Raw genomic sequence first — 15,382 nt, 5'->3', positions numbered from 1 at the left:
AGATTGGATGGGCCTTGGATGCCTCGTTTCTTTGTTCCGGCTAACGGCCGCAGCCAAAGTTGCTATATCGACGCAAAAGTTATACTCGGATAGCCTTGGAATCTCTCTGTTCCCCGAAATTCTTTCGACGGCGTTTTTGTTAATCAACCCGCGACTGTTCGGCCCTCGGTCGTTCCTTCGGTCGCTTCTCTTATCAACTTTTCCTGATTCATTGTTACGCCCGTTTCCCCTTCGATCGAGCGAATATGGTTGGTATCGATCATAAGATGCTCTGGAATCTCGATCCACCACTCTCTTCGGATGATCGACTCCTTTACCCGAGTGCCACGACACCGAAGCGGCCCTCAAAACCTTATCGTCTTCGACTCTTATTTTAGACTGATATCTGTTATGCACGTCCGCCCAGGCGATCGCTGGGTATTCTATCAAGTTCTGTTTCAGTTCCATCGAGGTGATTGAGCTCCTTGAATTGAGCCCTTGGGTGAAAGCCTGAACGGCCCAATCGTCCGTAACCGGTGGCAAGTCCATGCGTTCCATTTGAAATCGAGCCACGAACTCGCGGAGGGTCTCGTCGTCTCGTTGCTTGACGTTGAATAGATCTGACTTAGGGTTTCGACTTTGATAGCCGCATGGGCCTTAACGAAAGCATCGGCAAGTATGGCAAACGAATCAATTGAATGCTCGGGCAAGTTATGATACCAAAAGCATAGCTCCGCCCTTCGGAGTTTCTCCGATTTCTTAAGTAGCACCGATTCCCGTTCATCATCGGCGAGATCGTTGCCCTTGATAGCGCATGTATGCAACATGCTCGTTCGGCTCGTTGTCCCGCCGTACTGTGCCAGGGATATCGGGCATGCGAAACCTTTTGGGGGGATTTTCATTGGTGCCGCACTCGGCGGAAACGGCATTTGAACAAATTTTTTCGAGTCCGGCCCCTTCAGTATCAGCGGAGCCCCCGGTATTTGATCGACCCTCGAATTATAGTTTTCCACCTTTTTATCATTCGCCTCTATCTTCTTTTCACCGGATTCAACTCGTTTAGTCAATTCCACGAGCATTCTTTTCAATTCGATATTTTTGCCCGGGAGTCCATCGTTGCCTGCGGGACGCTCTCCTCCGTATCTTGGGTCGGCTCGATGGAACAACATCGGTGCCCGATTCCGATTTTGCAATTGTACTATAATCTCTTGTTGGGCCCGCAAGCCGAGCCATGGCCATGTCCATCGGTTCGGAGGCCGCAAAGATGGCTCCGTTATCTTCACCGACCGGCATATTTCCCACCGATGAACCGACTTGCCGGATTAACTGGAACATCGTGATCCGGTGCATCACCGCCATCATGCTCGTGATGGCTCGGTTCCCGTTGGAAGTTGACAGAATGTGAATCCGACATTTCCCGTATACCTCGAAATCAAACCTAAAGAGCAAGTGCAAAATATCGAGTTTGAACACGGTGTTATATTGAACCGCCGCTAATACCTAAGGCCCCACGGTGGGCGCCAAACCCGTTTAACCCTAAATAAGCAGCTAAATTTGTGTGCGGTGCCAAAGATACGCGACTAAATTCAATATAAGATATGAACAAGAAACACGCAAAGTCTGCAATGGCCAAAATAATCAAACCTCGACTAAGTATCGGGTTTGCAAGGTCCCGAGAGTTAGAAACCGAGGTCGGCTTCTTTTATCTCGAGCTTTCAAGGAATATAAACAAAACAATCTTAAGAACGAAAAATGAACAGATACAGTATTCTTTTTACTATTGATCTTAATGCTCTCCTATTCTTTTTTTCCCAACCCCCTTTCTGAATGGGGGCATCCCCTTTATATAGTAGAGGAGTTACAGACCTAGTACAATTCTAAATAAAGCAAACAACTGGCCGACAAAATGCTGCGTCACCTGGATTGGCGCCGGAAAATTCGGGTGGGGCGGACATTTCGGCCTTCCGTTTTGGCGACAGACGTCCTTCCATTATTGCCTCGCATGCATCCGTTCTCGAGCTCTCGATCCCGATGTGATGCTCGGGTTCCGCCCCGAGCATAATCATGATAACGGGAAACCGAACATGGCCACGTCCTCGGTTTTACCCGTATACAACTTCTCCAAACACAAAAGTGAGGTAATTATTCTAATTATCACAAAAGTGATAACATAGATAGATATATCCATTAGTGTAAGTTAAAGTTCTAATTATTAGATAATTATTCTCTGTTTTTCTTTTGTACTGTTTTGCCTTTCCATTAGCCGCTAGGCCGCTAGGGTTACATGACATATATCGAATAGCGTCTGCACATTGATTAGTTTTATTGCCCAACTAATTCTGGCTGCCCAAATAGTAAATTTTATCCAGCTTTATGGGCGTCATTTAATTTGATTAGAGTGACTTCTGTTAGCACTTCGTCATGGATCACTACTAAATAATCCCAAATATAAAGTTTAATTACAAGTAATTGGTTATACACATTTGTATCGTAGAGTTTTTATTTTTTTTTTAATTTTTTTTACTAGATATATTTTGCAATGAATAAAATAGACAAAAGAGCAGAAGGCATAAAATGTTTAACTAGTTGATCAGCTCAAGCAGATGGAAGCAAATCATATAGAAGTACATTAAAGTTTATCTTAGTGATCTATCCCAATGTATAAACTTTTTGAAATCTAATTATTTTAAATTTATAACTCAATTATTTTAGTTTAAGCGAATGCACATTTTCATTCCCTGTTCAGCCAGCAAGGCGCCAACTTTTCTCATTATTTGTATTTGAGTCCGCTCATGCTGTCCAGTTTAGGTGGCTCTGTTGATTATTTAACTTATAGGAAGATTCACTAGTTGCTTTTTTGTCCATTAATTAAAGGTAACTTGGACTTAAAACTGTCACATCTCTTTTTCACTCCCCTCAAGAAAATGCTTAAAAAAGTCTTTTCATTTGAAGGGACATTTTGAAAAAAAAGTTATTTCTTTAACGTCCTTCAAATTGAGTTTTGATGTTTCAAGTCATATTTTCTTTAAATTCCTAGTTAAAAGAAAAATTTGACTACTCAATTATTGATCTGCGAAAAAAAAAAATCGAGTAAGGTATTCTCTTGAGAGAGGAAAGGTCTAAGGCACCACCAAATTCTATGATTCTAGCATAGTCGCTTTATTTAACTCATTATATCTGACTTTGAATTAATTTTCTTGGATAAATTGTGCTTATAAGCCGCAATGCTTATGTCTGGTCACTTGAATTTGCCTAACTGTCTCTATTTATTAATGGGCAGAGTGTGGGTAGCAACGCTTTTCAACTTTACCACAAATTATTCTGATTTGTGTCTCACGCCTTTTGAGGCATTTATGAATCATTTCTGATTTTTCCATGGCTAAACAAGCATAGCGTACTTAAACTCTATCCATCTCATTTAATCCGGCTTGAATATAGTAAATGAATTTTATGATTAAAGGTTTATCGGTAGCAACACTTTTCAATTTCACTACTAATTCCGAAAATTATTTACAACTTGTCTTGGTCCCTTGTAAATGTTTTTACCACTTTTTTTTTTTTTTTTAATAAATTTGCAACGAGATTTGAAATATACATTTATGTAAATTTTACTTGGCATAGCTTACTATGTTACATATTTATGGAACATAACTATACTTTTTAATAATTAAGTTTAGTAGCTATAATATTATATTTTTACAACTTATAGCTACCCACTTTTCTACCAATTAACTTACCACTCTCCACACCCCTATTTTTTAGCTACACACTTTCTCTCTCTCTCCCATTTTCCTAAATATACGTTTCTAACTCCCATCTCCCCTTATTTCGTGCTTTTCAAATTAGTTTCTGATTTCTTTCACTTCCTTTTTTTACTCTGTATTAACTGCTCATTAATTTCTCCCTTTTCCTTTTTAATCTAAAATTTTTCGCTCCCTCTCCAAATCTACTTCTGCTCAACATAAATCCTACTCGCCTCCCTCATTGCGGACCTTCCAATTTTGGTGCTGTCGATTCTCTTCTGGTATGACGTTTTTTTCTTCTTCATTATTTACTTACATATCCTATTTCATATTGAAATATTAGGGTACTATTGGCTTTATGATGTGAAGGATTATACTGCTATTAATTTGGAAAATTTCTTCTTACAAAATCGATTGATTGCATATTAGAGTATTATGGGCTGCTGCTTAATTTGGGTCTAATTGGTATTTACTCAAATACACAATAAGATTTGTAATCCATAACTGAATTTGATGATGAGTTCTTGTTTAAATTGAGTTTAATTGGTAAAAATCGAAGCATTGGAGTTTAATTGCGGGGCTTTTCCAATTTTGTTTGTTTTGGAGATTCTAGTTTTCAGGTCAGGTAGTGGAAAAGGAACTCACGTCCGAAGATTATAGAAATTTTTGGGTTCGAACACATAAATGCAGATCTATTGAGGAAGGAGATGTATTTTCACTTCACCAGATTTGTGTTTTACTTGCATTTTAAGTATATTTTTATCGTATTTTTCGATGAGCTTCGGTTAATTCGTTTTTTTCAATTCACATCTATATTTTGCATACATTTTAAGTATATTTCTGTCGTATTTTTTATTATTTCAATTAGTTTGTGTTTTGAACTTCAATTTATTCCTGTTTTTTCAATTCACCAGATCTGTAATTGCGTACATTTTAAGTATATTTTTGTCGTATTTTTTATTATTTCAATTAGTTTGTGTTTTTAATTGTGTGCTATATATTTTTTCTACCTAATTTGTTCCTTGTAAATTTATGTGATTTCGAATTTGTGTTTACTTTTTATCAAAGTATATTTTGTAGTATATATTCAGTGTATTTGAAGTGTATTTTCTGACACGAGTCACACATCGTTGTGTATTTGACATTGATATATTTGCATTATATTTATAGTATATTTTCAGTATATCTTGAATGTGTTGTTATTTATTGTGGTTTATTTTTTCATGTTTTGTTAATGTAAAGTTTCAGTATATCTTGACGCATTCCAGTTGAAATTGATGCAAAGTTTCTCCGTATGAGATACGACGCAAATCGACAAGGGTACCCTGAATGCATTTATTGATAACGAGCAACCACCAATACATGTCAAGGCTACTGTTGATTATGATGCAGTGATTTTAGGAGATGTTCAGGAGTAGATTTGTAGACAGAACAGTTTATGTTTTAAGTTTTTTTTTTTTTTCTCCAACTTTTTTTTGATGTATAACATCACTGTTGCGACATTATTTTTATGAAAATTTTAGAAGAAGTTTTATGTATTTTGGTAATGATCCCGCTTGTTATATAGTCTAATCGTAGATTTGAATTCTGTTTTTATTACATTTATATTTTTCTTGTATAGTTCTTTGCTACAAAATTATAAAGTACATTTCAATATCAAGTTTGTATTTCCTACATGTTTTCACTATATTTTATTGATGAACCAGGAAGAGTTCTATGCATTTTCTCTATATATTCATGGTACACTTGAATTCATTATTGAACCATAAAATTCATTTTTTTGTACAATATACTTCAAAAATTAAAGAACAATTTTAATACTTCTAAAAATACATACAAAATACAAGTGAAATATATTGTAAATATATTCATTACGATTCAAATCTTACGGATCAATTAGAGTACACTCAAAAATACAATCATAATACCAATAAAATACAGTGAATCAACAGCCACCCTTAGGGATTAAAGTTTTTTTTGTGGAGTCAAGTCTTCCCATCTTATTAAAGTTACTAAATAATAATCAATATCAACTTATTTCACTCAATAACTAATATTTTTTGTAACGAACATTTTGATTTTTAATAATGTAATTTCATTGAATATTTTTAATAACGAACACAAAACCGATGGTCATAGCATCAGGAGACAATCTCAACTTGTCACTATGCAATTCAGTTGATGAACAAATCAAGCTTTGCGTGATTTATGGAACATTAAAAAGAGATTTTTTTTTTTAGTTATATTTTGGGAAAAAATATGAAGAGAGTTTTTGAATTCAAATTTTATGTGAATGATTAGATGTTGAATGAGATATGTGATTAGATATGGAAGAGAATGAGATTTGCGTGATTTATGGAACATTAAAAATAGATTTCTGTTTAGTTTGAAAAAGATTTTTTTCCTTAAATAGAGGCATTATTTGCTCAACAGTTCCGTGTATTTAGTCTGTATTTTGGCTATATTTATGCGACGCGTCCAGGACCTAAATATAGGAAAAACTAGCTACGAATTGTAAATAATGAACTTGTAGTTATAACTTGTTAGAAGCAGCAAAAAGGTAGCTATTTGTGAAAATTTTACTAAATCTATATCAGATCTTCGTTGTTCTAACATTTGACTCTATCAATTAGGCCTTTAATTCTGTCTGGGCCTAAATTCATTCTCATCCGAGCTAAAAATCATTTTCCGCGGCCCATTTGTTCAACTTTATTAATTGGGATTACTACATGGCATAACTAACATTACTACATATTTATATTTAGTAGCTATAGTTTAAAATAATTACATTCCATAGCTAATAATTATATGTTAAATACATCTTATAGCTATATATATATACAAAGTAAAATACCCCATCATCACATTATTCACTTCCAACCCAATCCTCCCATCTCTCTCTCCTCTCCCCCCCACCCAACCTCTGTCGCTGACCACCCAGATTATTCTTATCCATTTCCTTTGCCGCTTGATTCCTTAAATAAACTGAAGACGCCTTGTCGCCGCCTTTTGCCTTTAATTTTCCGGCAACCTTTACGTCTCTGTTAAGTCCTTTGCTTTGGAAGTTTCATTTTCATTCCTTTTTCCAGAAATACGAAACTGTCCTTGCCGTCGCTATTAAGATCTGATCCGATTGGCCTTCCATCCTTGTCCGGCGAACTTTTGACGGTCAGATCTAGTCCAACGGTGGCTTTTCCGGTCAAATTCCGCTACCAGATATGAAAAATCACGTTTCTTTTTCAGTGTATTCATTAATTTTTTAGCATACAATTCATTGTATTCATTAATTTTTTCGTTGTATTTGTTGTATATTTACCGTGTATACAATTTTTTTCGCTTGTTTTTGTTAATTTTTTGGTGTATCTATGTTCTATACAATTTTTTTTTTCGCTTGTATCTGTTGTATACATATTGGAAAATATGATGCATTTGTGTAATTATTCGTGTATATGTATTCAGTTTTTTACTTGTTGTATTCATGAATAAAATAAGCCAACTTATGAATACGAGATAGTTATTTCATGAATACGGTGGGAAAAAAATTATTTTAGTCATGAATACGGCAAAAACAAAATTGAATACGGACTCTAAAAAAATGAATACAGCAAACAAAAAAGTAGCTACGAGCTGTAAATAAGTAAAATGTTGCTATGCCAGATTTTTAACCCTTAAAATGTAGTCATTTATGAAATTTTCCCTTATTAATTAATAGCCTACCAAATCAACTAGCTTAAAATCTAAACCAAATTATTGATTTCACAACCCGTTAATGTTTTAACAAATAAAATTACCCTAGCAAATTTAAATGCTCACTACCCCGTCAAGTGAATAAATCACTTAAAAGAATAATTACTTTATGCCAAAATAAGAAGTCCATAGCTTAATAGTCACACTTTAACACACTAACCTAAGATAAAAATGATACTAAAAGGAAATGCCTGTGTGCGAGCTCTAGGTTTCTTTCCCTTTATATTGTGTGGTTTATGTCTAAATCGTGCAGTATCTTTTTGTGGACAATTTCCTATAGACCACAGTGTATTGGATAAAGATAAAATAATTTGAGGAGAGAGATTAGAATATTTCAATGCTAAAATAGAGTGTGCTGTGAATTTGGATAGCAAGGAACACCCCAAATAGGGAAATTCTATTGGTTCTGGTCCTTTTGATTTTTTTAAAATTTCTTTTTGGAAATAACCAAAATAAAATGCAACCTGAATATTTCTGAACTAGAAATATCAAAAAAGTTAGACTTCACGAAAATTTCAAAGCAAACATAATTTTTTTATAGATTGCTTTTGCAAATGAAAACAAACGTTATATCTTAAAATGCGACTATTTATGGTATTTTTAATTTTCTCAAATAATAACCTACTAAAAATAAAATAAAAGTCAAAAGTTAAGTTAAAACCTAAAATAACATTTCAAAACACTAAAAATGGTGTAAATCTCAAATGGTTGTCCAACTCTTTTTCACTCCCGCCTAAGAGATTATTTATGTAATGACGTTTTGAAAAAGAGATTATTTATGTAATGAAATCGCCACTTGGAATTGATTTTTTGTGTTCCAAATCACCTTTTATTTGAATCCCTATTCAAGACGAAGGTTTCTCAATTACTGATCCGCAAAAATGAAAGACAGAGTTAGAAATTCTGCTGACATTGGAGGGGAAGGTTGTAGGCACCTCCCAAGTCCCATGGTTCTAGCACAGTCGCTTTATTAACTTATATCTGCCGTAAATTGTTTTATTGGATGAAACTAGTTTATTAGCCTTCTTGCTTATATCCCGTCTTTTGATTCACTTAACCTTCCTTAACTATCTCAATTTATTAATGGACGATGGACTAGTAGTGAGTTTCAATCTTATCGCAGTTATTCGATTTGTGTTTCACACCTTTTGAGATATTTATATATGGATCATTCCCTACTTTTTCATGCCTAAACAAGCATCTAGCGTGCTTAAACTCTGTCCATCCTATTTAATCCAGCTTGGATATGGTAGATGAATATTATGGAAACAGTTTTATGGATTGTTCACGGTTATTTATTACTTCAAATAATTCAATAACTTTCTAAATTCTTTTGATTTTGGGTCGTAGCCCACCAAACTCTCTTTCAAGTATCTCTTTTGATGACGGGTCTTGAAATCGTTGGCAACCCGTCTCCTCTCTTACAAATTACTATTCTTTTTTTTTTTTAAAAAATTAAAGGAATTTATAATAAATTTGTATTTCATCTCACTTTTCTTGCCTTTGATTATTAATTAGGCCTTTAAATTTGTCTAGGCCTAAGGCATTTTATTGCGGATTGTCCCTATTTCGGGGTGGTCTTTAATTTTTGCCCCTCAAATAGCTGGTCTTTAATTTTTTTCCCCCGCTTCTCATTTAATAAAAATTTGTGGGTCAAACTACCCTTACCTATGACCTAATTTTGCAAGGCATAAGTTATGTAGGAATTAAGTTATCCGGCATAAGTTGTGCAGTATCTAATTCGCTCGGCATAAGTATAGAGAACTTTTCTATAAGATTTATACACACGATGTACAACATTATACACTTATTGTAGACAATGTATCAACCTTGTATAAAATTATATAATAATCTATAAAAGAGCCATTTCGGGTAATATTAGAAATACGAGCCATTTCGAATAAATATTTTCTCCAAATAGACATGAAGTGTTATTTTCCCAAAATTAAACACCACCCCAAAATAGGGGCATTCGAGTGAATGACCCGACTTAAGTTGGTTCTCAATCCGAGCTAAAAATCAAGGGATTCTTACACTCTATGCCAATTAGGGTAAAATAATTACCCGTTTTAGCCCATTAGCCCAAAAAAAAAAAAAAGAGATATTAAAAGGGCTTACATTTCACGTACGGTTTGATCGAAGACCTTCATGAAATCCATTGCAGGATATGCAAATGACAAAATTCAATAAAAAAATTGAACTTTGAATTCGTAAAACATGAGATCGAACCAGAAATTGCAGAAAAATGATAATTTTGAATATTTTTTGGTAAGTTGGAAATACGATTTGAGTTGAAAGAAATACTTGAAATCGATTAGATCTCTCAATTTTTGTTTGATACTAAACAGGCGTAGCAGAAGAAGATGAAGTTCGTTATGATTATTGCGTCCTTGCCAAAACTCCGGTGTAACTCCCGGGAAGGACGTTCACTACTGCTTCTTTTTCTTTTTTCTTTTTTTAATGATTCTTATATTCAGATTTGTAGAGATCACATGTAATCTTGTATTTTTTTTTAAGGATATGTGTAGATTTGAAACTATTCGAAAAAGATTTGACCGATTTCGGATGGAGTTTCGTAGTTGAAGTTCGTAGGCGATCAAACTCAATTTTGCCTAAGTTTGTATAATTTTGTATAACTGTGTAAAAGTATGTATAAACATCTATTATACACTTTTATACAAGGTTGATACATTGTCTCCAGTAAGTGTATAAAGTTGTATACTATTGTATAATATTGTATATACACTTTTATACAAGATTGATGCATTGTCTACTCCCGGTGTATTGTATATTGATGTATAATGTTGTATGCCGTGAAAAAGCGGCTACGTGAATGTAAATTAAAAATATGACTACGTGGATGTAATTTCTTATCTTTGAATTGTGTATTATTAAAATTTCTCCAAAAATCAATTCTTTGTTCAACTTAATTAATTAATAGCCCACCAACTCCTATAGTTCTCTATTCATGCCAAACTTTTAGATCTCACTTAAAAATCTATACCAAAATATTGATTTCACAACCTGTTAATGCTTTAACATACTATAAAATGACACCTTGCAAATTTAAATGCTCACTGTACCATCAAGTGAATAAATCACTTAAAAGAATAATCAATTTATGCCAAAATAAGAAATTAATAGCTTAACAGTCACACTATGACATAGCTTAGTCTACGATCCCCCCTCTAGCTATAGGTTCCTTTCCCTTTATATTCAGGTCTAAATTAAATTGTGTACATCCCTTTTTGGGGACGATTCCCAAAAGACTCTGTTGTAAGGATAAACTAACAGATTGAAATATTTCCTATCTTAGAATGGAAATGCTGTAAATTTGTTAGAAAGAAATACTCCAAGTGGCGAGATCTTATTAGTTCCGATCTTTTTGATTTTATTTATTTTTTCTTTGAAAATAACCAAAATAAAATGCTTGCTAAATATTTCTAAACTAGAAAAATATCAAAAAAGTTAGACTTAAGGAAATTTTCAGGAAAAAAAATAAATATAAATGTTTGTAGATTCTCTTTCTTTTGTAAAAACACAAGTTGTATCTAAAAATACGACAATATTTGTTATTATAATTTTCTCAAATAATAGCCTACTAAAAATGACATAAAAGTAAAAGATTAATATAAAACCTAAACAAAACATTTCAAAATGCTAAGAATGGTGTAAATCTCAGCTTCGGTAAAAAATTCAATGACCTTAAGGGAAGAGAGAGATAATTTTATAATTAATGATGGTTGATACATTACAGTAGTATAAATTGAGTCATTTTCCATGCACAAAGTTATAAAGACCAGAGAGTTAAAGAAAGAACTGATCATTTCAAAACTTCCATATATTGCATATCTTTTGTTGTTTGAGAAATCAATATTGAAAATCCTCCGTTTATATATCTTGTAATTGAACCTACCCAATTTTTACTTATGCCTGATTTTGTTTTTCTTCTTTTGGTTTAACAATTTGGTATAGGTTAATTCAGGTTTGTGTCGTATAACTCATTTAAGGTGGAAACACTTCCTACGAGGAATTTAGAATCCAAGACCTCTATTTTGAGTCGGCTAGCTGCTATGGCAATGACATCTATTCCCAGTAGTATCACAAAGTTTCCGATGCCTCCAGAAGTATTGAAACAAAATAGAGAGGTAATTTCAAGCTTAAATTATTGAAGCACACTTTTATTTACTTAATTATATTTTCAACACGTTCCGTCACGTGGGAGTCTGATTCTTTTGTATGGTATGGAATATGGATCAAGCACATGAAAAGTACACATGAAAACTATTTTTGATAATGGGTGGCTATGAGACACGGATCCAAGACCTTTACTTCATGCTAAAGTGTGTGATCATTTCATAAAAAAGCTTACGCTATTAGAGAGAGCACACTTTTATTTACCTAATTATGTTCAACAACACGAAGGCTTGAAATGGAGCTAAACTTTTTTGTATTCGTCAGGTTATTGCTGAGGAAATTGGCCGCGCCAGAGTGCTCACATTAAATCGGCCTAACGACTTAAATTATATATCAGAGAAAACGGTACATACGATGTTCAACAGCAGCTACAGATACTCGAGTTAATAATTTATACTATTTCATTAGTTTAAATGACTACTGTTCACGTAACAATTTCCTTCTTTAGGTATTAATGCTCGCGCAGAAACTTGAGAAATATGAGAAAGATGGTAATGCAGAATTTGTAATCATCAAGGTACGTAAGTATCTAGCATTTTACTTATTTGCTTAGTAATTCCCTTAATTGTCAGATTTTGCCATTTCTTGAAATTCTCATTTCATTAATTTCCGGTAATGTAAATAGGGAGCTGGCCGTACTTTCTCTGCTGGTGGAGACTTGAAAGCGTTCTACGATCACCGAAACACAAGTAACTAGTTCTTAATTTTCTCTTTATTTTTTATTTTTTCATTTGCTTCTATTTTAGAACTATTGAATAAGTACTACATGTTCACTTAAACTCATGAGTACATGTGTATTTTTTTAAGGGGATTCTGTCCTTGAAGCTATTTATAGAAGGTATTGGCTTTGCTACCACATTCATACATACAAGAAACCACATATTGCTCTTGTCCACGGGATGTCAGTCGGTGGAGGTGCATCCTTGATGGTTCCACTGAAGTTCTCCGTCGTCACGGAGAAAGTAGTCCGTACCAATTAATGCTTGTCATAAATAGTTACTTTATGATTGAGTGACGAGATTGTATGCGTATCTTTTACATCATCATCAGTGCATAAAACTTAAATTGCTTTAGTAAGTCTAACTTTTTTTTATTGTTCGAATTTGCAGTTTTGTTCCACTCCCGAAACAAGGATAGGGTTCCACCCAGACTGTGGCTTCTCATACATGCTTCCGAGCCTTCCAGGCCGACTTGGTAAGTAAATTAGAATGTTTTTTTTTTTTTTTCTTTTTTCAAATTGATTGAGAATTTGAGAGAGAACCAGTGATATATGTATGTGATGTTAATTACATGTATGTAGGAGAATACTTGGGCTTAACAGGAGTAAAACTAAGGGGGAAAAGAAGTGGTTGATGCTGGACTTGCCACTCATTTTGTTCCTTCACAGGTTAGTCCAAGTTCTCTAGCTTTTCCTTTTCATCAGAAACTCACTATAACCCTCGAAAACATCAGAAATTTTACAATGTTGGAAGATTATTGTCCTAATTAGCATTAGACTTTGTAAGATATAAAGAGTGAGTTCAAAAAATTTTATACCATTAGCTGCAGGTTATTGCTCTAGTTTTCAGGGTATCGTATGTGGAGAGTTACATCTTGTTCTTGGTTAACTTAACCTAACAGTGTACAGATATAGTTTCACTTTCTGTTCTTTTTGTTTGAGTTTAGGCCTGTATGGATTTACAAAAAATTATACATCTATCTTTTTTTGTAATGTCAGAAATTATTCCAGCTAGAGAAGTGCTTACTGAGCATAAAAAATGGTGATGAGGATGCTATTAGATCTGTCATCGACGAATTCTCCACAAATGTTCAAATAGATGAAAGATGTGTCTTGAACAAGTAATGTATCTTATAAATTTTGATTTTGCATTGTTGTTTTGAGGATATTAAGAGTTATACTCATGCATTATGCCAATTTAATTGCTTGTAGTTTGTCCATAATCAACGATTGTTTCTCCAGGGAATCTGTGGAAGAGATTGTGGATTCATTTGTAAGAATTGATTGTTCTATGTATTAAGAGCTGCTCTTTTCTTCCAATAATTTATATGATAGTCCTTAATTTAGATTTTAGAATATTTCAAAATGTTTGACCGATTATATTGGATTGCATAAGAAATTCTTTTTGTTGTATGTGGGTTGTCTCACCTTCGTAGTCAGTGGACTAGAATAAGGAAATCGTTGATGTCGATCACATGATGTTCTGAGCTGTTCAATGTTCTGCGTACCACCTGACTTTATAAGATTTTTTTTAAAAGTTAGATTACCTTATCAAATTCAAATTATAATACATGCTTTCTTTCTCAAACTAAATTTTACTCGTATATTTTATTTCTTCGCTATTGATATAATCACTGATGTAGAAAAATTTAACACAAACATTTGGTGCGTAGGTAATTTTAATATGGGACCCACTATCGGGAAACAATAATTGTGATGAGTCCTGCTCTAATACCATATAAAGAAATAGAGCTTGGGCCTAATTCAATCCCAAAAGCTAGATTACATGGGGAGGATTCCCCAAATTCATTTAAGGAGTCCGTTGATCTCTTAAACCACCGTTGTGGGATATTTTAACAAATGGCACCATATAAAATAAAATGTAGAATTGATATTTCACTTAATGATCATGATGCAAAGCATAACTTCTAATTTGCTTTAAATTTCAGGAAGCTGAGGCAGGCAAAAAAGGAAATGATTGGATTATGCCAGTGCTTAATTAAAAGATTAAAGAAAGCATCCCCAACTTCACTGAAAATAACACCGAGATCGGTAACTAGTCCTAATTTATACACACATATATATATATATAAACTGCAAACGAGAAAGGATCTTACCTTCTCTATAAATTATTTTTTCCGGATACGAGAAGGAAGGACACAAACTCTATCTGAATGTTTGAGAAGAGAATTCAGGATTACGATAAACACACTACGAACCATAATATCCGGTGATTTCTATGAGGTAATTTTAAAAAAAAAAAATAAGCAACGAATTCACAAAGTACACTTGATTGTGATTTCTCAATTTTAATCTAAATCAAGTTCATTGATTTATTTGTAAAGGGCATAAGAGCTGCCATCATTGACAAGGATAAGTCTCCAAAGGTAGGCTCATTTCCTCCTTCCATATGTTTATCTACACGCACAATATTTGACATATGACATATCCTCTCCACTCCAGTGTTTGTAGCATGATTTACCAAAAAAGAATTTAGAATAAATATAAAGCCATTGAATTTATCCGACTAAAAGTAGATGATAAGCATTTTGCAATACTGAAATTGACTATAAGTAGTTGATGCATTTACTAAAAAAATATTAATAGAACACTTCCCTCCTTCATTTCCAGTGGAACCCTTCAACTCTTGACAAAGTGCACGATGAGCAAATCGACTTGATCTTCAAGCCATTCGAAGAACATTTGGAACTTCAAGTTCCAATAAAAGAAGAAGAATAATGCAGGTTCGAATAAATTCGTATATCACTTGCATCTTATCCAACAATATAGTTTGTATGATTGAAGAAGATTGTTAATAAACTTTAATTTTGCATTTGATCTGATAATAACAGGTGGGGAGGAAAATATGAGAATTCGGGTTATTGTCTTCAAACCAACTGAAAATTCAAAAGGCGTCTCGATCACAACTCTTGGAAGTGTTAAGTTGTATGATCTGTCCTCTAATATTAGTAATAAACAGTCAAGTGTTTAGCCTTGA

At 33.7% G+C, this 15,382-nt stretch overlaps 1 pseudogene; it reads left to right on the top strand.

Moving 5' to 3' along the window:
* The first annotated feature begins 11,542 nt into the window (after positions 1 to 11,542).
* On the top strand, positions 11,543 to 15,285 carry LOC132037789 (3-hydroxyisobutyryl-CoA hydrolase-like protein 5; annotated as a pseudogene).
* Positions 15,286 to 15,382: the final 97 nt, after the last annotated feature.

This window comes from Lycium ferocissimum, chromosome 11, assembly GCF_029784015.1.
Source record: "Lycium ferocissimum isolate CSIRO_LF1 chromosome 11, AGI_CSIRO_Lferr_CH_V1, whole genome shotgun sequence".
NCBI classification, from domain to species: domain Eukaryota; kingdom Viridiplantae; phylum Streptophyta; class Magnoliopsida; order Solanales; family Solanaceae; genus Lycium; species Lycium ferocissimum.
Note: the sequence above shows the minus strand (reverse complement) of the source record. Positions and strands in the feature narration are given on the sequence as shown.